Source organism: Aotus nancymaae, unplaced genomic scaffold (genome assembly GCF_030222135.1).
Source record: "Aotus nancymaae isolate 86718 unplaced genomic scaffold, 86718_ANA_hifiasm-v0.15.2.pri h1tg000016l, whole genome shotgun sequence".
In the NCBI taxonomy this organism is placed as follows: Eukaryota; Metazoa; Chordata; class Mammalia; order Primates; family Aotidae; genus Aotus; species Aotus nancymaae.
In genome coordinates this window covers 50,897,222-50,922,979 of record NW_026988428.1, presented here as the reverse complement: position 1 = coordinate 50,922,979, position 25,758 = coordinate 50,897,222, and the positions used below count along the sequence as shown (strand labels likewise).

At 40.8% G+C, this 25,758-nt stretch overlaps 1 long non-coding RNA gene across 1 annotated transcript in view; it reads right to left on the bottom strand.

Moving 5' to 3' along the window:
- LOC135275276 (uncharacterized) overlaps window positions 1–21,176 on the bottom strand; it is an 82,840-nt gene extending 61,664 nt beyond the window's left edge. The window contains exon 1 of the long non-coding RNA XR_010342920.1: window positions 21,094–21,176. This is a non-coding gene — a long non-coding RNA (uncharacterized LOC135275276). The remainder of the gene's footprint in view (window positions 1–21,093) is intronic.
- Between the last annotated feature and the right edge of the window lie 4,582 nt (window positions 21,177–25,758).

Here is a 25,758-nt window from a genome sequence, read left to right as displayed (position 1 = left end):
ACATTTAAAGCAGTCTCTAGAGGAAAATATATAGAAGTGCCCACATGAGAAGCAAAGAGAGATCTAAAATTGACACCCTATCATCAAAATTAAAAGATCTACAGGAGCAAGATCAAAAAAACTCAAAACCTATCAGAAGACAAGAAATAACTAAGATCAGAGCATAACTGAGGGAGATAGAGACACAAAAAACCCTTCAAAAAATCAATAAATCCAGGACCTAGTTTTTTGAAAAGATCAACAAAATAGATAGACCACTAGCCAGATTAATAAAAAAGAAAAGAGAGAATAACCAAATAGATGCAATAAAAAACGAGAAAGGGGATATCACCACAGATTCCAAAGAAATTCAAACCACCATCAGAGATTATTACAAACAACTCTATGCACATAAACTAGAAAACCTGGAAGAAATAGATAAATTCCTGGAAACTTGCCTTCTCCCAAGCCTAAACTAGGAAGAAGTCGAAACCCTGAATAGACCAATAACAAGGTCTGAAGTCGAGGCAGCAATTAAGAGCCTACCACGCAAAAAAAAACCCAGGTCCAGATGGGTTCACAGCTGAATTCTACCAGACATACAAAGAGGATCTGGTACCATTCCTTCTGAAACTATTCCAAATAATCCAAAAAGAGGGAATCCTTCCCAAATCATTTTATGAGACCAACATCATCCTGATACCAAAACCCAGCAGAGACTCAACAAGAAAAGAAAACTACATGCCAATATCCATGATGAACATAAATGCAAAAATCTTCAATAAAATACTGGCAAGCCGATTGCAACAGCACATCAAAAAGCTTATCCACCATGATCAAGTAGGATTCATCCCGGGGATGCAAGGCTGGTTCAACATACGCAAGTCTATAAATGTAATTCACCACATAAACAAAACCAAAGACAAAAACCAAATGATTATCTCAATTGATGCAGAGAAGGCCTTTGACAAAATTCAACAGCCCTTTATGCTAAAACCCTCAATAGACTAGGTATCGACGGAACGTACCTCAAAATAATAAAAGCTATTTATGACAAACCAACAGCCAATATCATACTGAATGGGCAAAAACTGGAAGCATTCCCTTTGAAATCTGGCACTAGACAAGGATGCCCTCTCTCACCACTCCTATTCAATATAGTATTGGAAGTTCTAGCCAGAGCAATCAGGTAAGAACAAGAAATAAAGGGTATTCAAATAGGAAAGGAGGAAGTCAAATTGTCTCTATTTGCAGAAGACATGATTGTATATCTAGAAGACCCCATCATCTCAGCCCAAAGTCTCCTGAAACTGATAAGCAACTTCAGCAAAGTCTCAGGATACAAAATCAATGTGCAAAAATCACTAGCATTCCTATACACCAATAACAGACTTAAAGAGAGCCAAATCAAGAACGAACTGCCATTCACAATTGCTACAAAGAGAATAAAATACCTAGGAATACAACTAACAAGGAATGTAAAGGACCTCTTCAAGGAGAACTACAAACCACTGCTCAATGAAATAAGAGAGGACACAAACAGATGGAGAAACATTCCATGTTCATGGTTAGGAAGAATCAATATCGTGAAAATGACCATACTGCCCAAAGTAATTTACAGATTCAACGCTATCCCCATCAAGCTATCAATGACCTTCTTCAAAGAACTGGGAAAAAACACCTTAAACTTCATATGGAACCAAACGAGAGCCCGCATAGCCAAGTCAATTCTAAGCAAAAGGAACAACGCGGGAGGTATCACACTACTGGACTTCAAACTATACTACAAGGCTACAGTAATCAAAACAGCATGGTACTGGTACCAAAACAGATATATAGACCAATGGAACAGAACAGAGGCCTCGGAGGCAACACAATATATCTACAACCATTCGATCTTTGACAAACCTGACAAAAACAAGCATTGGGGAAATGATTCCCTGTTTAATAAGTGGGGTTGGGAAAACTGGCTAGCCATGTGCAGAAAGCAGAAACTGGACCCCTTCCTGACACCTTACACTAAAATTAACTCCAGATGGATTAAAGACTTAAACATAAGACCTAACACCATAAAAACCCTAGAAGAAAACCTAGGCAAAACCATTCAGGACATAGGCGTAGGCAAGGACTTTATGACCGAAACACCAAAAGCATTGGCAACAAAAGCCAAAATAGACAAATGGGACCTAATCAAACTCCACAGCTTCTGCACCGCAAAAGAAACAGTCATTAGAGTGAATCGGCAACCAACAGAATGGGAAAAAATTTTTGCAATTTGCCCATCTGACAAAGGGCTGATATCCAGAATTTACAAAGAACTAAAACAGATTTACAAGAAAAAAAAACAAGCCCATTCAAAAGTGGGCAAAGGATATGAGCACATACTTTACAAAAGAAGACATACATGAGACCAACAAACATGAAAAAATGCTCATCATCACTGGTCATTAGAGAAATGCAAATCAAAACCACATTGAGATACCATCTCACGCCAGTTAGAATGGCGATCATTAAAAAATCTGGAGACAACAGATGCTGGAGAGGATGTGGAGAAATAGGAACACTTTTACACTGTTGGTGGGAGTGTACATTAGTTCAACCATTGTGGAAGACAGTGTGGCGATTCCTCAAGGACCTAGAAGTAGAAATTCCATTTGACCCAGCAATCCCATTACTGGGTATATATCCAAAGGATTATAAATCATTCTACTATAAAGACACATGCACACGAATGTTCATAGCAGCACAGTTTACAATAGCAAAGACCTGGAACCAACCCAAATGCCCATCAATGATAGACTGGACAGGGAAAATGTGGCACATGTACACCATGGAATATTATGCAGCCATCAAGAACCATGAGTTCGCATCCTTTGTAGGGACATGGATGAACCTGGAAGCCATCATTCTCAGCAAATTGACACAAGAACACAAAATCAAACACCGCATGTTCTCACTCATAGGCGGGTGTTGAACAATGAGAACACATGGACACAGGGAGGGGAGCACTACACACTGGGGTCTGTTGGGGGGAAATAGGGGAGGGACAGCGGGGCGTGGGAGGTTGGGGAGGGATAGCATGGGGAGAAATGCCACATATAGGTGATGGGGAGGAAGGCAGCAAATCACACTGCCACATATGCACCTATGCAACAATCTTGCATGTTCTTCACACGTACCCCAAAACCTAAAATGCTAAAAAAAGAAACTGTTACTTCAGAGGGGTAAGTTATATCAGATGCCCCTCTCTCACTTGCAATCTGTCCTGTCACTTTAAGGAAACACTGGGAGTGGCCATGCTGGGCTGTAGGGGTTTCGGAGGTTCTGCAGGAATCCCTGGCCAAATTTAAAAAGCACGCTGCGCTTGGCTTCATCCCCACCCTCTCTGCTTGCTTTCTGCTCTCTTCCTCCCTCTCTCTCAGCTGTTTTCTCTGTGCCAAGTACCTGTGGGAGGCAGGGCAGGCAGATGCTATCTACAGAAACCGGGTGCATGCAGCAGCCGTTGGGATCATGGTGTGGGGGAGGAACAGACAAGCACTCTCCCCAGGTCTTTGGCTCCTCACCAGCCTCGCATCTGGGCCATAAACTCGGACAGTGGAAACCGCAGCTTGGCCCCGGGGTGGGCCCAGGCTGTTAAAAGCTGCAGTCACCAGCACTGTGGGTGGGAGAAAAACAGCGGGGAGGAGGCAAGATATGGCCCGGGCCTGCATGGGACCAGGGAGTGAGGCAACCTCACACACAGCTCAGCAGGCCTCTCTGGTGTTCCCCAGTTGGAGGTAGCAGTAAAAAAAGGGGGCCAAGGTGCGCACACGGTCCCAGCATCATGGCAAACCAGGATACTGCAAGGGTGGGTTGATTCCCCTCCGGCGCATAGCTGAGGCTGCAGGCTCCCAAATGGATGCACATGACTTTTAAACTCACAGCGGCAAGCAGTTTTTTTTCTATCGGAGCATTGTAAGGAGACAGTGGCTGAAGCAAAAAGGGACCGCTGGCTGTGAGCCCATCCCAGGCTTTCGGGCCCACACCTGGGTCCAGATTTCCATAAGGCAAACCTCTTCCTGGCAGGCATTTATCACAAGCAGCCAAATGGTAAAGGGGTTAAGGCATAGGGCCAGCAGCTATGAGGCTACTGGTTCAAAATCCTGGTGGAAACAGTCTCGAGTAGGAAAACCTTTTGGGAAATTCAGAAGCTAAAGGCTATGGGACTCTGTGTTTTGTGTATAATTTGTCTTGCTTAGAATTGGATCTCTCTCTCTATGGCAGAAATTTTCCATCTAGAAGATCATAGTCAAACCGGTCCTAGCATTTTTCTATAATGGAAAATGGAGTTAGGGAGCAGGTCCGGGTCCTGAGGTCATTGTTCTGGCCTCAGCCACATGGTCCTGCCTTCTTCAGATTAATGTGCATAAAGGTCCCTCCCTAGAAGTTTACCCTTCTAGGGCAGTTTCATAATCTGGCCTGTGTAAATTGGACTTTTGCCAGGGAATATTAGTACTCATCTCCCGAGCCTCACTGGCCTGGTTCGGGGACATGCTGGTATGAACAACCCATCCCAACAGTCCACATGTCTTTATGGTGGTCACTAAAGGCATGCAGACAGTGAGTGTGAGTCCCATTACTCTGGTAGGCATGATTTGAATCCAGTATGTGGGAGGCCCCAAAAAGATGATCATGCATCTTAGGCACACAGAAATTATGAGGTACTGACTTAGGGACACCCCAAATCAAATACCCTATCTGAGGGACGCCTCTGATTTAGAAGCTGCAATTAATAACTGGGGATGTGGGCATCCCTTGTGTTCGATTTCAGATGGGTGCTACTCTTCCCAAATTAAAGTCCCCATTAAAATGTATCTTGGAAAATTGGGACCAATTTGACACACAATCTTTGAAGAAGAACTGGTTCATTTTTCTCTGCTGAACAGCGTGGCCAAAATGCCCTCTGCTAAGTGGAAAAACCTGGCCTTCACATGGAAGTATAGATTATGACACTATTCTATAGACCTGTTTAGTAAAAGTGAGGGTAAATGGTTTGTGGTCCCCTATGTGCAACTTTTCTTTTCTCTAAGGAATAAGTCTCAGCTCTGTCAGGACTATTCCCCATTCCCTACTCAGCTGTCCTCAGGACTACCTCCACATGTGGGACTCCCTGTGGTAACTACCTCCACCAATGTCAACCAGGGCTCCTTGGCCCCTGAACCCCAATAGGAGCCAGGGAGAGCCGAGATGGCCAGGGCAACTCAGGCTACTAGGATGCCCAGACTCTGCCCCTTACAGGCAGTAGGAGGAGAATTTGGCCCAACCAAGTTACATACTCTCTTTTCACTTTCTGACTTAAAGCAAATTAAGGTGGACTTAGGAAAGTTTTCAGATGTCCCAGACAAGTACATAAATGTTCTGCAGGGCCTGGATCAGTCCTTTGAATTAGACTGGAAAGATATCATGCTATTGTTTAATCAAACCCTAACCAGCAATGAGAGAGAGGCTGCTCTAGCAGAGATTCAAGAGTTTGGGGACACCTGGTACCTTAGCTAAGTACATAACCTAATGATGCCACAGGAAAAGGATAGATATCCTACAGGTAAATAAGCAGTCCCTGGCACAGACCCTCACTGGGATCTGGATTCAGAACAGGGGGACTGGAGCCGTAGGCATTTCCTGACCTGCATATTTGAGGGATTAAGGCAACCTAGGAAGAAGCCCATGAACTATGCAATGTTATCCACCACAACCCAGGGAAAGGAAGAAAACCCAACAGCTTTCCTTGAACGATTGCAGGAGACTTTAAGAAATTACACTCCACTGTCACCAGACTCCATCGAGGGCCAGTTAATACTAAAGGACAAATTTATTATGAAGTCAGCAGCAGATATTAAAAGGAAGCTCCAGAAGCTGGCCTTGGGGCCAGAACAGAGTCTAGAATCATTACTGAACCAGGCAACCTCAGTGTTTTATAACAGAGACCAGGAGGAACAGGCTGAAAGAAATAGGAGAGACCAGAGAAAGGCTGCTGCCTTAGTCATGGCCTTCAGGCAAGCAGACCCCAGGGGCTCAACTGAGGGAAAAGCTTGGGTTAGCTGCCAGTCTGGCAGAACTTGCTACCAGTGCAGTCTGAAGGGACATTTTATAAGAAATTGTCCCCAGAGGAATGGGCCACCACCCTGTCCTTGCCCACTGTGCTGAGGGGATCATTGGAAAGCACACTGTCCCATGGGATAAAGGTTCCCAGGGCCTAAGGTGTCTAACCAGATGATCCAACTGCAGGACTGAGGGTCCCTGGGGCAAGTGCCAGCACTAGCTGTCACCCTCACAGAGCCCCGGAGAAAGCTCACCATAGAGGGCCAGGAGGTTAATCTTCTCCTGGACACTGGCATAGCCTTCTCAGTATTTCTCTCCTGCCCTGGAGACTTGGTGCTTGTTAAGTCTCTCCCCTTAGACTCTCCTTCTCTAGGCCCATCTAGGGAAGGACTATTTTTGGTTATTCTGTCTACACCAACGGCAGTTAAGATGGTGGGAATTGACTCATGGATTCATCACACTCAGCTAAAGCCTTGGACACCTCCTAAAAAACTCATAAACCCTCCACTCTGCAGCCTGAAGTTCCAGAAGATGACCCTTCGTACACCTACGAGCCATTAAAGGACCTGCATCTGCTCTTCCAACAAGATCCTCAGGAAAGTAACCACTCATGAGTCTAATTGATATCCTGGCATTAGCAGGACTATAACTCTTAACTTTGCTATCTCTCAAACTCCAGTTATTCCTTCCATAAGGAGGGAGTGGTCGAATAATAGGAAAACTTGGTGCTGGTATTAGAAAAGTCACTACCACTATTCAGTTACTATAAGCTATCTCAGGAGTTAATTAATAACATAAAAAGGTTGGTTGCTAATTCTCTCTGCAAAGGCAGCTCACTCTGCAAAACAGCTTAACTCTTTAGCTGTCATAGCTCTTCAAAGTAAAAGGGCCCTAAATCTATTAACAACAGAAAGAGAGAACCTGTCTCTAGGAAGAAATGCTGCTACTTTATAAACCAATTAAGTGCTGTTTTAAACAAAGTTAAAGAACTCAGGGATCAATCAAATGCATGACTAAAGACCTTCAAGAAATAGTTCGTGGAGCTTGTTTAACAACTGGCCGTTCTGGCTATATCCTCTCCGAGGCCTGTCTATAACCATTCTATAATTGTTGGCCTCTGGGCTTTTCATCTTTAACCTTCTTGTCACATTCATTTCTTCTAGAATCATAAGGCCACAAATAATCCTGCAACTGGAATCCCGGATGTCCTTGGCTCATGAGCTCTGTTGTGGACCTCTGGATCAACCTGCACCCCTAAAAGACTCCCCTCTGGAGGAAACCTCAACTGCAGTTCCCCTTCTACGCCCCATTTCAGCAGGAAGTAGCTAAAGAGCGATCGACGCCCTGGGTCCCAACAGAAGTTGGACTTTCCTGTTCAGAGGGGGACTGAAGGAATGTATTCTCTTCCCGGGTCCACAAGGGGGCATAGTTTCAAAGGCAAGAACTTCCCAGCGCCATACCCCGACCACTCCATCTGGGATCTTAGAGGGCTTTGCCTAAATGTTCACACACGTGGGAAAAATCAAAGATCCAGCGGAAGTTTAAGGGAACTCCTTTCATGGGCCCAGAAAACCTAAAAAGGTTGGGAATTCTTCCCAGGTTAAAAGTCCCTGTCTCCACATCCAGACGGACTTCATATCTGGATCCCCTTCCACAATATTGTGGAAGCTTCTCTCTCTCATCTTTTTCTCTCTCCTTTTTCTCTTTCTCTGCCTAAATAAATCACTTTCTGCAAAACTCTTTGGGGTCTGATATTTACTTAATCGCTCACCGCACCCGGCATGGTCCCCCTCCCATTCCTGGGTGAGTGAGAGACCAAGAGCCTGGAAGAACATCCTCTTGAGAGAGCTGAGACTCCCCCACCTCCCCCGAATTCAGTTACAGGTCCCCCTTTCCTTTACTCTCTGATAAACCTAGAGAAACTCCTACTCCCAGCCCTTGGAGTTTTTCTCCACAATCCTATTTCTTCACCTTTCTTGAGACTGAACTTCAACTTTCCAGGAGATCTCAGATCTGGGTCATCACTTTCTCAATGCCACTGCCCCAGGTGAGGCCCTTGGGAAAGCCGTCTTCATTTCTGACTCTATCCCCAGTGGACTATGTCAGCTGAAGTCAGTACTTTGAGAGTGAAGGCAATAATGATCTTCTGCTGAGATCTCTGGGGTAACTAGCATGTAGCCCAACACTGCTAAGGGAAAGACTCTCTTTAAGTTCTCCCATAACTCAAGTATCTAATGACGATGCAAACACAAAAATAATTCTTCATGTCAGTAAATGTGTATCAGTTGGTTACATATTAAAATGTTTCTATGTACTGGCCAAGTAGTTTATTGATTAGTTTCTTTGCACTTTAGTTTCTTAAAAATATTAGAGGCAGCAATGATATGGAATTCTGAATCAAACCTTGTAGTCCATCCACCTCTAGCCAAAGAGTTTCTCATGGATGGCCTCTGCTGTATTCATTTCAGAGGAAAATAGACTTCTAAAGATGTCACTCTAAGATTATTCAACCAAACAGGAATCCAGGTACTGCTACGAAGGAATTTTGCAGATATAATTAAGAGTCTAGATCTTAAAATAGAGAGATTATCCTGGATTATCTGAATGTGCCAAATCTAATCATTTGAGCCCGTAAGTCAGAGCTATTTCTCTAGCTGCAATCAGAGAGATGCAGCAGCAGAAGGGGAGAAAGATAAGCCTGGGAGGGAAGGGGGTCAGAGAGAGATGGAGTGAGATAAGCATTCAGCCAGCCTTTGTTGGCTTTGAAGATAGAGGAATGGAGCCATGATACGGGGAATGTGGATAGGGTCTAGAAACTGAGAACAACATTCTGCCGCCATCCAGTGAAAAAATAAGGGCCTAATTTCTACAACTGCAAGGAACTGAATGCAGTCAACCTCCTGAGTGAAACTGGAAGGGATTCTCCCACAAGAGCTTCAAGTTAGAAACACAACCCTGCCCACACCTCAGCATTCTAAGACGCTAAGCTGAGCCTACCAGATTTACAATATACAAAACTCAGAAAAAATAAATGTATCATTTTTAAGCTGTTATGAAAGGAGTAATTTCTTACAATGGCAATAGGAAATTAATACAACGTCCCAAATAAAAATGTGCTCATCTCCAACAAAGACTTTGTTTTTTCCAAATTCCGTGCCACATGGAATTTTCTAACCAAAATTATCTTTGATTCAATTTCTCACCTTTTCACTTCCTTTCACTAGGATGTAGAGATGGATCCAAAAGTCCTTATTTTCTCTAAAGTAGAAATCCGCATTTATTATAAGGTAAGGGTTATATTGAGCATCTAATGGCATGAAGTTTTTCAGTTATTCACACACTATTATGGTACAGGAAATTCATTGTATAACAGAAATGTTTGCTTATGCTTAATACAAAGCCAGTCAGTTTTGTGAGGCAAAAGAAAAGTTTTAAAATCCTATAAAATGCATTTAACTCCCAAATTATACCTTTCTTTTACAGTAAAGAGACCCAATTTTAGAAGTGATCTTAAGGTACCTCAGTTGAATGTTAGAAAGCTTCAAATGCCTAGTAAAAGTCCCAGAAATGGATGAAATATTATTTTTATAAAATCTTGTAGTGAAAACTGAGTGAATTTAATCAGAAATGCCAATCAACAATTCTGATAGAACTTAAGGAAGTCATGATTTATTTTCCCCAGCCATGAGGAATCGTTTTTAACAAGTATGTTGGCTATATATATAGCTGATGTCTCTCAAACAGAGTTTCTTTGTGCAATTTGAAAGAGCTGATGTGGCAGTAGCACGATTTAACCAAATTTTGTTTATTGAAAACCATGCTAACGTCAGCTGCCTTTGCAAGCAGTAGCACGTGTGGAAGCCTAGAGCAGCCACAAGAGACAGCCTGACGTGACCGACAAGGGAAGAACTAGGAAGATACGTATGTGCCCCGCAAATGGACATGGTCTGCATTCCCACTGAGATTTCTCTTATGATAAAATCAGTAACCATCCATAAGGAGGCTTCTTGGGTCTGAACCGCCCTCTTTGTAATGATATAGTATTGATATTAGGCAAAGAAGGATCAGAAGGAAGTATGGCCCTAGATTTGGACAGTCTTCATTTCTGTTCACCAGAGTGATCACTACAAAGTAATCAAATGCACAGCTTTCATTTTGTTTTTAGTTTGAAACAATAATTTCAATTGGCATATGTTTTCCTTCAAATCCTGTTTTCTGAAAAATGCAAAAAAAAAGCAAATTAATTCCAAAGAAGTGAAGTCAGCCAATTAGCTTGTAAAGGACTGAGACTTGAAAATCTAGGTTCCATGTCTGGTTCTCCCAGGGAACCTGGAAGGTGAAAATGAACACCTCATGGGTTTGGAGGGCATTGCTTACTCCAAATAATGTGGTGCTTGAGGGCACAGACTTTCAAGTCACACAGAGCTGGCTTCCAGTCCCAGCTCTGCCACTTAGTGACGGTGTGTCTTTGCATTACTTAACCTCTCCAAATCTCCATTTCTTTACCTTTAAAATGGGTATAATCACAGCTATCTCATAAAGATGGTGTAATAATTAAATAACATAAGTTTAGCACAGTGCCTTGCACATAGTGAGCACTCACAAATGTTAACTGCTCTTATTACAACTATTAAATGGTACTAGCAGATACCTTCATGCAACATATGCAATAGATCTTTATCAGGCATTCCTATTTCACATTTATCTACAGATTTACATAATCGGAACAAAATGATCATCAAATAAATTGGTTCATGTAATCTAGTTCCCAAAAAGTAAAACTCACTGGCCACACAAGTTCTGCCTCCATAACTTTGTATTCCTGATATGCCCTAATCTGTAAAACTGACTCACGCTGCATGAATTCAAATAACATGTGTTAAAAAGAAAAGAAGAGAGAGAGATGGTGACAACGTGAGAAGGAAGCTGTTAGTACAGGGCAAAGCCAACATGCAGAGGGCAAACCAACCACATTTATCTTTGTCATCACCACCTGGCCCCATTTCCAAAGTTTAGAGACCATTTTTGTACATTCAGCTTATTAATTGGGTTTTTGTCACCTACAAAGTCCACCATTGTCAATCTTGAGCCAGGGTTGAGCCCTGCAGTCTCAATGCTTACACTAGCAGGAAGCTTCCTGAAAATTAAAAGAAGCCACAATTAGGAAGGCTATAAGGTGTCACTTCAAGGTGACAGTCCCTGTCGGTGCCCAGTGAAGGTGTCCTATTCTCAGAGGACCAAGGCATTCTGTTTAAAACAGTCAGGAAGATTTTTGGATAACTAAACTTGTCAAACAAATGAAAACCTCAAAAACCTGAGATTATCATATCTGGGTTTGACACTGATGGGTATAATCTCACATGTATGTTGGCAAAGAATAATACAGTAAATAACAAGGAGGATTTGTTTCTTTAGCCCCATTCTATGACTCCAAGAAGCTAGACATGAGCATGGGCTGTAGTTACATAAACCTTTGAGTCAGAATATTAAGGTTTAGACCCTGGCTGTTTGTAACTCTGATCTAATCAATGAAACTCCCTTGAATCTCAGCTTCCTTATCTATAAAATAATTATATATATATATACACACATACCCACACATATAACTGAACAGTGATAAGGAATTAAATGGGGTTTCGCATAGGAAATCCCCTGGATTTAGTATGTTTGTAATAAAGCTTTGTGTCCTGCTTCATGTCCCTACCCTGACCTCTATCAACTCCTAATTATTCATCAGCTGATTTACTGGTCAAGGATTACACAGATCTTCTTTTTTTCTTTTTTTCCCCCCCTCCTTTCTCTCTTTTTCTGCATTTCCATAGTTGCTAGGCTCTTCATTTAAGGTTACCCTGACCAAAAGAGGAAACCAAAGCAGACTTAAGCATTCCTACAGAATGTTATGAAAGAAAATTACTAGTACTGGTTTTAAATAAAATTTGTGAATTTCATTTCTCTAGATTTTCTTGAATACTATTAAAAGCCTACTCACGTTTGCATTAGCAATATAGATATAAGGACCAATATTATTTTTTCATGACTCACTTGGCTTTAAAATAGAAGAAAACTGAAATAATAGCATTTTAGTAACAAGATCGTTTTGTGCTAACCAACGCCATTTCAGAATGATCATTATCTTTAATATTTTCATGAAACCTGAATTTCTTCTTTTACATTTGCTAAAACATTGTAATATCAAAATGTTCTTTCTACTTCTATGGCCTTGATAGTTGTTCAAATAACATTTTAGCTCACAGGAGAGGATGAAATGGCTTCTGTCCAAGTGAGATATTGTTCTAGTTAATTATTAGCATTAAAATTCCAGTTTAATGTTGAGCACACTAATAGACAGATGCTGCCACTGTATGGGTCAATGCTTTTATAAAAGACAATCTCATACCAGTCAGGTATGAAATCACGTTGAGAGGCTGGATGAGCTAATGGCACTGTGTGTGCTGTGGGTGCATGCTCGGAACTCTTCTCATAGAATGAGCCACACAGAGGCTGCTTGAGGTGAGTCTAGAACTTTAAAAAATAAAGTTTATTTACATTTTTCAAATTGTGTTTATTAATAGCACTTATTGAACAAAATATAGTAATGGGTCCTCTGGGAAATTTCAAGAAAAATAGATCTCTGTCTCCAAGGAGGGCAGTCAGGGTACAGAAATATTAATCAACTAGAAAACATTAACAGAGCACTATGCCAATATGCCCATGTCCAACCCATTCCCCCACATGCATAATAATTTAGGGCCAGGTGCAGTGGCTCATGCCTGTAATCCCAGTACTTTGGGAGGCTGAGGTGGGCAGATCACGTGGTCAGGAGTTCGAGACCAGCCTCACCACCAACATGGTGAAACCCCATCTCTACTAAAAATACAAAAATCAGCTAGGCATGGTGGTATGCACCTGTAGTCCCAGCTACTTGGGAGGCTGAGGCAGGAGAATTGCTTGAACCCAGGAGGCAGAGGTTGCACGAGCCAAGATCGTGCCACTGCACTCCAGCCTGGACAGCAGAGCAAGACTCCATCTCAAAAAAAGAGAATTTAGACGTAAGAAAAAGGAAGCAGAGATCAGAGGACTCAAATTGTGAGAGAGTATTTCAGAAGCAGTAGTGGGAATGTGTATAAATGTGAGTCAGGAACAAGTGACTTGTGAAGAAGGGGAAGAAAACTAAGTAACTAGCTGCTGTGGAATGCCTATATGAGAGTAAAAACAAAAGGTGGAATATTTGATGAAATTTTTTTTGCTTTTCTTTTCTTTTTTTTTAGATGGAGTCTCACTCTGTCGCCCAGGCTAGAGTGCAGTGGTGTGATCTCGGTTCACCACAACCTTGGCCTCCCGGATTCAAGCAATTCTTTTGCCTTAGCCTCCCGAGTAGCTGGGATTACAGGTGCCCACCACCACACCTGGCTGATTTTTGTATTTTTAGTAGAGATGGGGTTTTACCATGTTGGCCAGGCTGGTCTTGAACTCCTGACCTCGGGTGATCCACCCACCTTGGCTTCCCAAAGTGCTGAGATTACAGGCGTGAGCCACTGTGCTCAGCTGAGGAAATGTTTTTTATCTTAACTGTAAAGATCGTTACCTAGGTATATACATTTGTCAAAAGCTCATTGAAATATAAATGTAAAATGGCTAAAATTTTTAAAAGGTAAGTTATACCTCAATAAAGTGGCTTTTTACAAGATGAAAACATATTTTTAAAAATTAAAGAGGCTAAATTAGCAGGAGATTAATTTCTTCAAGGTTTACATTTTTATTTTTCTTTCTTTTTATAAATGAATTTGAAATCTTTTTCAAATAAGTTGCTAGAGAATATGCTTCCCAAAACTGTTTTTCAAACAAATTCACTCATAAAAATAATACTTTGGAATTATATATAATTCTATTTAACTGTGTATACCATTTTATGACCCATAGCACAGTGAATTTAGAATAAAGCAGGTTTTGTTCTCAGAAGGTGATTAAGGATGATGTCTTCATGCACATTTCTCAGTAACATATTTAAATCCTAAATCTTTATTTGTAGATTAATACAAAATTTATACATTCCAACCAAGTATATTGCCTTTTCTGAAACAAAAGGTAGTGGGACTAAAGCTGTGGGCCTCCAATCACTAGCATCAGTACCATTCAAAGTAAGGCAGGATACCTTAAACTTCATATAGAACCAAAAAAGAGCCTGCATAGCCAAGACAAACCTAAGCAAAAAAAAAAGACAAAGCTGGAGGTATCACACTACCTGACTTCAAACTATACTACAAGGCTACAGTAATCAAAACAAAACAGCATGGTGCTGGTACCAAAACAGAGATATAGACCAATGGAACAGAATAGAGGCCTCAGAAGTAACGCCACAAATCTACAACAATCTGACCTTTGACAAACCTGACAAAAACAAGCAATGGGGAAAGGATTCCCTATTTAATAAATGGTGCTGGAAAAACTGGCTAGCCATGTGCAGTAAGCTGAAACTGGACCCCTTCCTTACACTTTATACAAAAAATAACTCCAGATGGATTAAAGACTTAAACATAAGACCTAACACCATAAAAACCCTAATAGAAAACTTAGGCAATACCATTCAGGACATAGGCATAGGCAAGGACTTTATGACTAAAACACCAAAAGCAGTGGCAACAAAAGCCAAAATAGACAAATGGGATCTAATTAAACTGAAAAGCTTCTGCACAGCAAAAGAAACTATCAATAGAGTGACCCAGCAACCAACAGAATGGGAAAAAATTTTTACAATCTTCCCATCTGACAAAGGGCTAATATCCAGAATCTACAAAGAACTTAAACAAATTTACAAGGAAAAAAAAACAAACAACCCCATCAAAAAGTGGGTGAAGGATATGAACAGACACTTTTCAAAAGAGGACATCTATGCAGCCAACAAACATATGAAAAAATGCTCATCATCACTGGTCATTAGAGAAATGCAAATCAAAACCACATTGAGATACCATCTCACACAAGTTAGAATGGCGATCATTAAAAAATCTGGAGACAACAGATGCTGGAGAGGATGTGGAGAAATAGGAATGCTTTTACACTGTTGGTGGGAATGTAAATTAATTCAACCATTGTGGAAGACAGTGTGGCAATTCCTCAAAGATCTAGAACTAGAAATATCATTTGACCCAGCAATCCCATTACTGGGTATATACCCGAAGGATCATAAATCATTCTATTATAAAGACACATGCACACGTATGTTCACTGAGGCACTGTTTACAATAGCAAAGTCTTGGAACCAACCCAAATGCCCATCAATTTGTAGACTGGATAAAGAAAATGTGGCACATATACACCATGGAATACTATGCAGCCACAAAAAAGAATGAGTTCATGACCTTTGCAGGGACATGGATGAAGCTAGAAACCATCATTCTCAGCAAACTGACACAAGAACAGAAAACCAAACGCCGTGTGTTCTCACTCATAAGTAGGTGTTGAACAATCAGAACACATGGATACAGGGAGGGCAACATCACACACCAGGACCTTTTGGGGAGTAGGAGAGCTGGGGGAGGGATAGCAGGGGGTAGGGGGATTGGGGAGGGATAACATTAGGAGAAATACCTAATGTAGACGACAGGAGGATGGATGCAGCAAACCACCATGGCATGTGTATACCTATGTAACAATCCTCCGGCATGATCTGCACATGTACCCCAGAACTTAAAATATTAAAAAAAAAAAAGTAAGGTGGGATAAAGCAGGTTATATAGGGCCAATATTCCCACTACAATAACCAAAAGGTAAATAAATTACAAAAAATTTTATTTTAAGATACCAGAATTCTCTAGAGGCAATAAAGTTTAGATTAATTCCAAAATGAAGGGTGGGTAAATACTTCCCAGGTGAGTTGACCACAGTCACCTATCTTTTTCCCTTGAGGCATTTGGCAAGACATAAGTGCCACTGTTAAGAGGCCCATGGCTCTTGGACTAAGGAGAGTGAAACAAGCAGAGCCTTTGGTGTCTGTACAGATCTGGAAGACTGCAAACTAGAGGAGACCCAAATTCAAGACGGATTTTTACCACCAATCATTTGCTATGTTCTGGAACAGCTTGGGAGGCTGGAGGCCTGAGGATGCTAGGCTAGAAAAGCCAAGTGAAATCTCCACATACTCTTGGTGCCTTGAAGATAATATCCCACTGGAGAGAAAGGGTCTGCAATAATACAATTAGTCTCTCCCTGAAGACAGTTCCCATATTTTAAGTTTGCCTGGACAGGAAGTTAAAGAGTTAACACCTCAAATTCCTCAAAGGGCAAAAGCTTCAGGCCAAAGTAAGACACACCTTCCAAAATGTGAATCAAAAGCCTGCATAGACCAGGTCTGAAGAATAATAGCAAACAAAAGTAGACTGACTTTTTTACTAAACCCTGGCTCAGCTCGGTCCCTGGGTGCAAGGCCAAATCATGAGCCCACAGAAAAGAAGGGCAAAACTTGCTTGGTCTTGATTTTTAATATGAACACAGACCACGGTAGCACAGTTTCACAATTCTTTTAGGTTTTAAACAAGAGTTGCCAGAAAAATTACCACAGGATAATACACTTTATCTATCTAGTAGAGGAAAAGGGGGAACTCTCTGGTAAAAGGCATCATGCAGAGATGTTACTATTCTCTTGACACAATGACCAGAATACAATCAAATGTTAACAGACATATGAATAGGCAGGAGAATGTGGGCAAAATCAAATGAAAAGAAAGCAGATAATGTACCCACAGATGATCCAGATGTTGGACTTAGTAGACTAACACTTCAAAATAACTAAGTTAAAATGTTAAAGAAAATAAATAAAAAGAAATGGGCAAAATAGACAAAAATATGAAAAAATTCAACAGATAAATGAATTATATACAAGAATAAAATAAACATTCTAGAATAAAACTATACTATATGTAAAATTAAATAATTGGGCATCCTTAACAGTGACCTGGGCACAAAAGAATATAAAATTAGTGAGCTAAAAGACAGTTTAAAATATCCATATAGGAGCACAGAGAGAATAGGAAGAATGACAAGAACAGAGCATAAAAAATACATGGAAAACAGTCAAAAGCTTAATATGTATGTATTTGGAGTTCCAGAGGAAAGGAGAGAGAAATTGGGACAGAAGTAATATTTGAAGAGAAAATAGTTTTTTATTTTCTAAAGTTGATGAAAGACATCAACTGGCAGATTCAAGAAATTCCATAAACACCAAGCAGGATAAAATCAAAGTCATTCCGGAACATGATTTTGGTTAAAGTATAAAAATCCAAATTTTAAAAAAGGAAAAAAAAATATTAAAAGCTGTCAGAAGAAAAAAATGTGTTACCTACAAAGGAGTAACAACAATATTGAAAGCTGAATTTTTAAAGGAAACTGAAAACCAGAAGACAAAGAAATAACATTTTTAATATGCTGGGATGCAAGGGGTGTGGTAAAAAAAAAATAAAGCCAATCTAAAATACTATACCCAGTGAATGTATCCTTCAAAAAATAAAAGTGAAATAAAGATGTTTTCAAACAAAAGCTGAAATAACTTGTACTGTGAGTGTACTAAAGGAAGTTCTTCAAGTTAGAGAAAGCAACCCCAGATGAAAGCTAACAGAAATTACAGGAAGAAATGAAACTCAATAGAAAAGGGAACTATAAAGTCAAATTCAGCCAGGCACAGTGGCTCATGCCTGTATTTTCAGTACTTTGGAAGGCCAAGGCAAACAGATCACCTGAGATCAGGAGTTCGAGACCAGCCTGGCCAACATCGTGAAACCCAATCTCTACTAAAAATACAAAAACTAGCCAGGCATGGTGGCACACATTTGTAATTCCAGCTACTTGGGAGGCTAAGGCACGAGAATTGCTTGAACCCAGGAGGCATAGGTTGCAGTGAGCTGAGATCCTGCCACTGCATTCCAGCCTGGGTGACAGAGTGAGATTCCGTTTCTAAAGAAAAAAAAAAAAAAGTTACTTTCACTGCTTTAAACACAGTAATAATATGTTCTGTGGGAATTAACTCATATGTAAAAATTAAAATATATGAATATATGACTACAATAGCATAAAGAGCAAGAGGCAATAACTAAAGTTAAACCATCATAAGCTTTTTCATTGTTTGGGTAAAACTTAAGGAAGGTATTTTATAGTTAGTCAGGAATGCATTTTAAAATTTCTAGGGTAATCGCTAAAAAGGTGTCACAAGAATGCATATTTGAACAGTTAATTAAGCAGAAAAACTTAACAAAGATCCCTGATGACTAGACCTTTCTCAGACCTACAATTCAATCTATAATGGTTGGCCTAGAACGTGAAAATTTATTAAGGTCCCCCTGGTGGTGCCTACGCTCACTCGTTTGATGTCCACTATAGTAGAACTTAGATAAACATCCAGCAAATTTTTTTACAAATTGCTCATAGCTGTAATTATTAAGTGCCACACATTATAAAAAGATAAATCTATTCAGAGGCCACTAAAGAAAAATAAACAAGCATAAACTTAAACAACATCTAGCAATGAATGCAGAAGAAGAGGATGCATTAGTATCCAGTGCAGTGTTCCCAAGGGCACCTTCTATCATAAAACAAAGCAGAGGCCAATGAATACAGAAGAGTTTTCTCATTATCTCAGGCTTTCCCTGAACCAAATCATTAATTCTTCCCAATCACAGACTCCTGTAGGAAGTGAATCACTGCTATATCAAAAACAGGAATGAGATCACCAGATTTTCTTTCTTAACTTTGTATTCTGACAACAAACCCAGGCTCAGAGATTAGCAAGGATGGTTTACTGACATTTTGACAAGAGTCACAGTAACTACTGCTGCTACTGCTACTGCTACTACTGCTGATGCCGCTGCCAACCCTGTGCCTGCTGTTGATACTAACACTAGTTTAGCAAGTTAATTTGTAAAATGTGTCAATATGCATTATTTCTCTACAGAAGTCCTAGGAGAAACATGTAATAATATTTTATTATTATCATACATAAGCTTATATGCAATAAGAAAATTGCGGCTCTAAATAGCCTGTACATTTTGGGACACGTTTGCTACATGGCTAGCATTACCTAATGCAGCAGCCAACATTAATATTCTGTCAGTACTATTGTAAAACTGTTCAGGCAAGCAGTTGGCTTTCTCTCTCTAACAGCCATCCAGCATGTTCAACATCACAGGCTTAAATCCAAATTTTATCCTTCATAAGAAATAAAAACCAAATATAATGAAAGATGAAAGTAAATAATAGTGAAAGGAATCAAAGGGTTACAGTTACATGCAATGAAGATCTCAGTTGTTCATTTAATAAAGCTAGAACCATCCAAAATAACACACAACTTTATGTGAAAACAAAGAGAATTGAATACAATGAGAACAGACAATTTTCATTTTAGAGATACAGTACCAAAAGCAAGTCAACCTGAAAGGTAGGACATGCAGAAACAATTAGAAGACAACATGCAATAATGCCCTTTATGGCTATTTATTTTAAAGTCTGTTCCCAACCTCTGACTTTAAACTTTAAGTTTAAAGTAACTTTTATCTCTAGCATATAGCACAGAATCTGGTATATATCAGGTTCTCAAAAGAATATTTCTGCATAAATAAGACTTGCCTAACCTTGCAAGTCTATCTTAGCACTGTCTGTTTCCCATATATGTGTCTTATCAGCTTCTTGGAGCACAAGGGCTATGCCACCTGCCACCTGATTCCCCAACAGCAAATATGTCTATGTGTGTATGTGCATGCACATGTGTGTGTGTGTATGTGTATGTGTGTTAAAGATGGTGAATGTTTCAGTAAGCTTCCAAACAACAGAGTAGACAGAAGTAAAAAAGTTGAAAATAAGAAGGAATAATATAATGAAAACTTTTTTGAACCCCAATTTGAACACAGCCACAATAAAATAATTTCTTTAGACAAATTAGAAAATTTGAATATGAAGTGGCTATTAGATGATGCCAAGGAATAATTATTAGTTTTGTTAGGTATGATAATGGCATTGTGGCTACACAAGAATATATCTATTTTTTTTAAAGACATACAAACTAAATATGTAAGATGAAAAGCCATGGTACCTGAGATTTACTTACAGATTTTGATGAAATCTAATAATTGTTGGATCTGGATAATAGATATACGAGTTTATTAATCTGCTGTCTATATTTTCATATACGTATGCACAGTTAATAATAAAGAATTTTTAAAATACTATTAGTCATTCGCAGTTCACAATTAATCTATTCCAACAAAGGAAGGGTAGAAAGGACAACATAAAATCACAAGAACACGGTTCAAAATCAAGATCTAGCACCTTAGAAAAAGGAGTCTCAATAAGAGTCTCAGCTTCCTCATCTGTACAGCAGAAATAAATGATCTCTGATCCATTTTAAGTGACTAGACTATCATAATTTTAAAATGGGAGAATGTGTACAAGGGCATTTAGAACAAAATCTTAAAAGTGGCTCTGTGGCACAATGGATAGTGCATTGGACCTGTAGTGAAGAATAAAATCTTTATTTAAAGTACTATGTCACTGCAGTAATAATTTAGGCAGAGCCTAAATGGTATCTGCAGAACACCAGGCAGATGATGACATAAAGTCCCCCTTTGGGGTGACACAGCCACATCCTATGCTGGTTGGGGGCAGTGGGGCCACTAGGTGAGAAAAAAAAAGGACAGGATAGGGTAGATGAGGCACAGCTGGATTTCCACTCACTCTCCCCAGGCTAGGTGCTTTGGATAACTCTACAAACTCCCCATCCTTTCTGTATGTTTCTAGATGTAATCCAATCTTTTCCTTCTAACTAGGTGGAAGCAGCCACTCTTCCTGAGCTTGAGTAGAGTGGAAGAGAGAGGTGGAGGAATAGGAGGAGATGGATTTGGCAGTAGGTGTCTTTCTGCCTGGTGTGCTCCAAAGAGCAATGACTGGCAAACTCCCTCCCGGCCCACTGCAGAGCAGGTGAGACAGAGCACCAGGAGGTGGAGCATAGTTGAGAGAGGGAAAGGAGAAGGACTCAGCAATGTGACCACTACTTACTTCCCTCAGTCTTGCCTTGGGCTGGCCCAAAGTCTTACCATCCTCCATGCGAAGCTGCCTTGCAGTTGAAAGATGAGTAAACCGTGTGGACTAACAGACCTGAACGAGAAGCAAGAGAAAGAGTCTTGGGTCAGGTTTCTGTTTCCCATTCTAAATTAACTTGCTGCAAATTATTAAACCAAAGGCCATTATCACAACATCATAAACCTTATTTCTAATTAAGATGATGTATGCCTCTTTCAGAATTATACATTCCAATTAGCAGGGAATAAGGTTATTTCTATTGTGCACTGGCATGCTAAAATTATCCTTAAAAAGTTTTTTAAAATACTTCAATTACTGAAAGTATTAGTCTTCTGTCAGGCTTGTTCTGAAATATGGGTTCTTCATATTCCACTTAATGGAATTATGGCTTCATTAAATATATTTGCTTGTAAAAAATATATTCTTCAATATTTTAACAAATTGTCTCTCAATGTTTTGTTTTCTTTTGTTTTGAGATGGAGTCTCACTCTGTCACCCAGGCTGGAGTGCAGTGGTGCCACCTCGGCTCACTGCAACCTCTGCCTCTGGGGTTCAAGCAATTCTCCTGCCTCAGCCTCCTGAGTAGCTGGGATTACGGGCCACCACGACCAGCTAATTTTTGTATTTTTAGTAGAGACAAGGTTTCACCATGTTGGCCAGGCTGGTCTTGAACTCCTGACCTCAGGTGATCTGCCTGCCTCAGCCTCCCAAAGTGCTGGGATTACAAGTGTGAGCCACCGCACCCAGCCATCTCTCAATGTTTTTAACTAGCAGCACATATATATACATCAGCTGTGAGTTCTGCAATATCTCATATCCCATGTGCATGTTATTTGCATCTAAAAAATTCACCTGACCTTATTATAGAAGATAATTTTACCCAAGGGAGACATGCAAGACCTGGCATTAGATTTTCTATGCTATTTCCCTATCGTGTAATTACTCAGTGCATATATACATATATACACACACATATATATACTTAAAGTTCTGGGGTACTCAGTGCTTTTTAAAAAGTGCTATGTGCTCTACAGAAAGATTATCCCACAATATAATATTAGCTCTCTTCTAGACACACATGAAATCACCCACGGTTCATCTTGCTCACTGCTCAGAAAAGCCAATGCACCAAGAACAGTGGATTTTTGCAATAGAGAAAGAGTTTAATAAATGCAGAGCCAGCTAAGCAAGATAACAGGAGTAAACTCCTGTTTTTTACTCCTGTTTTTGCAATAGAGAACGAGTTTAATAAATGCAGAGCCAGCTAAGCAAGAGAACAGGAGTAAACTCCTGTTATTACTCAGATTAGCTCCTTGAAAATGTGGAGGCTAGGGGTTTTAAATGATAGCTTGTTAGGCAGGAGTCTAGGAAATGGGGAATGCTGATTGGTTGTGTCAGGGATGAAATCATGGGGGGTGGTCAAAGCTGCCTTCCTGTCCTGTGTCAATTTCTGGGTGGGGCCTACAAGACCAGATGAAGCAGTTTATCAGTCTAGGTGGCACCAGCTGGTCCATCAGAATGTAGGATCTGAAAAATACCTCGAACACCAATCTTAGGTTTTACAATAGTGATGTTATCCATAGGAGCAACTGGGGAGGTTAGGAATCTTGTGGCCTCTGGCTGCATGACTCCTGAGCCATGATTTCTAATCTTGTGGCTAATTTGTTGGTTTTACAAAGGTAGTCAGATCCACAAACTAGGAGGGGGTTTGTCACCTTTGTTTCTAAGTTAAACTATAAACTAAATTCTTCCTATAGTTAGCCTACTCCCAGGAAAGAACAAGGCCAGCTTAGGGTTAGAAGCAAGAGGAAATTGGTTAGGTCAGATTTCTCTCTTTGTCATAATTTTCCTATGTCAGGTTTTCCTCACTGTCATAATTTTTGCAAAGGCAGTTTCACACAGACCAGATTAAAATCTCGGAAACATGGTTTCTAAAAATACAAGGCTAGAAGTAGACTTGAATTCCAAGTCTGTCACTCCCTACCTAGTAACTTGACTTCTCTTGCTTTAGGTTTCATCACCTGCAAAATGGGTTGATGAGGAGATTAAGTAAAATAATGTAGGCAAAAATTATATCATGTAATAAATAGGTGCTCAGTAAATGCCAACACAGTCTTACTCAATATCCCATATACGATAATGCCTTAATAAACAGTCATTGAATTAATTGGAAATGCAGTTCCAAAGATGTTTTTACTAGCTCTGCAAATGAGGGATATTCTTTCTAGAAGTAGTTATGGTTCAATCAACAACTGGATATGTTCTAGGCAATATTTCCAATAAGCCAGATTGGCCCTGGTGCCTTCCTTGGTATTGCATGCTGCTTGTACGAACCTTGGCACTTTTCTCTCCGCCTCTCCCCGCACCCTGCCTCACAGAGGCTCCAGAAATGCTGTCCTTTGTTGTCTCCCTTTATAACCTCCAAGAAGCCTTAGAGTCCCCAGAAATCAATCTGGTTAAAAATCAATTCTTATCTGGCAATGACTGTCTAACCCACCCAGAGATATGTGCATTTTAAAAAGAAAGCCAGGACAATAATTCAAACAAAGAACAAATTGGCAGAATTTCAGGTAGCACATCAAACAGAAGACTTTTTTTTTTTTTTTTGGCATGGGAGCGGTCTCTAGGGACAAGGACAGGTTAGGACCAGGACCCCTTAAATTATAGCATTTAGGCTGTTCATGGGGCCCTGACTGCCCAATGAGCAAAGTGTGCACTCCTGAGTGTGGCTTCCTCTGGGGAAGAAAGGGGTTAACACTCTAGGGGCCTTTTCTTCTGCATGTTTTTCTCCCCAAGCACCATAACTCTGACTATAAGAAATGCCAGTTAAAAGTATGAAAATCAAGGTTTCATCCCACAGAAAAATTTAAATACTGTAACTTCAATAGCATTTTTATCCTAAAGTAGGAATTTATGATAAAAGAACACTTTTCTTCAGATAAGAAATTACTGAATTCCAAAAGTAATTTCACGTCCAGAAAAAATAACTTCCAGAAACTAGGAATTACTTGCATTATAATCATAAATGCTTATAGATGATTAAGAAGAATAGGATAAATATGGCTGCTTAGGAGGAAGTCGGGATTGCAGCTCCGAGAGAAGGTGCAGAGGGTGAGTGGACGCCGCATTTCCAGACGGATTTTTACTGCCCACAGACCAGGAGGTTCACAGGAGGAGAAGCCCCACGGGTCGCCAGCGCCGCTGGTTTGAGTGGCGTGGCCACTCAGCCTATGCCCTGGGGTAGGGGGCAGTGGCTTCTTATGCAGAGCGAGAGAGACAGAGTTCCCTCTGAGCCAGCAAGGGGAGCTGAAGCAGGGAGTCAAGCCAGGAGACCCCCGGGCAAAGACGCACCACGAATCTCAAAGCCGCTGCTTCAGCTGACACAGCGGCACACAGGGCAGCGGATTTTAACTGCCCACAGACCAGGAGATTCACAGGGGGAGAAGCTCCACGGGTTCCCAGCGCCGCTGGTTGGACCAGAGCAGCCGCTCGGCCTGCACCGGGGGCAGGGAGCAGCGGCTCCTTGAGCAAAGTGAACGAGACTGTGTCCCCTCTGGGCCAGCAAGGGGAGCTGAGGCAAGGAGGCAAGCCAAGAGATTCCCGGGCAAAGAGGGCCCCACTGGAAACACGGCTGAACCCAGGACAGTCCAGCTCTGTGGGGGAGGGGCATCCTCCATTGGGAAACACCCTGCAGTTCCCGGGGCAATTTGCTGTAACCAAGACAACCCGCCACTACAGAGACTCCATCACTACAAGGGCAGGCCAGCATAGCGGAAGCAGTTCTAACTACACCCATATAAACAGGACTGCAAGGAAGCTCACACGGAAGCTGGGCGGAGCCCACAGCAGCTCAGCAAAGCCTCTGCAGGCTGAGTGTGACTAGACTGCCACCTTGTGGGCAGGGAAAACGGTAGCAACACAGCTGAAAAGCATAAAGCCCTAACCCCCTGGGCCAGAACACCTGGGGGGAAGAAAAGGGGGTTTATGAGTTCAGCTGCTGCAGACTTAAAATTACCAAAATCAGAAAGACAGCAACTACAAAGTCAATAGGCAGATAAATCCACAAAGATGGGAAGAAACCAGCGCAAAAAGGATGAAAACACCCAAAACCAGAACACCTCTCCTCCTACAAGGCAGCATAACTCCTCACCAGCACGGGAACAAGACTGGACGGAGAATGAGTGTGATGAAATGACAGAATCAGCTTTCAGAAAATGGATAATAAGAAACTTCTGTGAGCTAAAAGAACATGTTCTAACCCAATGCAAAGAAACTAAGAACCTTGAAAAAAGACTTGATGAAATGCTAACGAGAATGGACAACTTAGAGAGGAATATGAGCGAACTGATGGAGCTGAAAAACACAACATGAGAACTTCGCAAAGCATGCACAAGTTTCAACAGCAGAACTGACCAAGCAGAAGAAAGGATATCAGAAGTCGAAGATCAACTCAATGAAATAAAACAAGAAGGGAAGATTAGAGAAAACAGGGTAAAAAGGAATGAACAGAGTCAACAAGAAATATGGGACTACGTGAAAAGACCTAATCTACGTTTGATAGGTGTACCTGAATGTGACGAAGAGAATGCATCCAAGCTGGAAAATACTCTTCAGGATATTATCCAGGAAAACTTCCCCAAC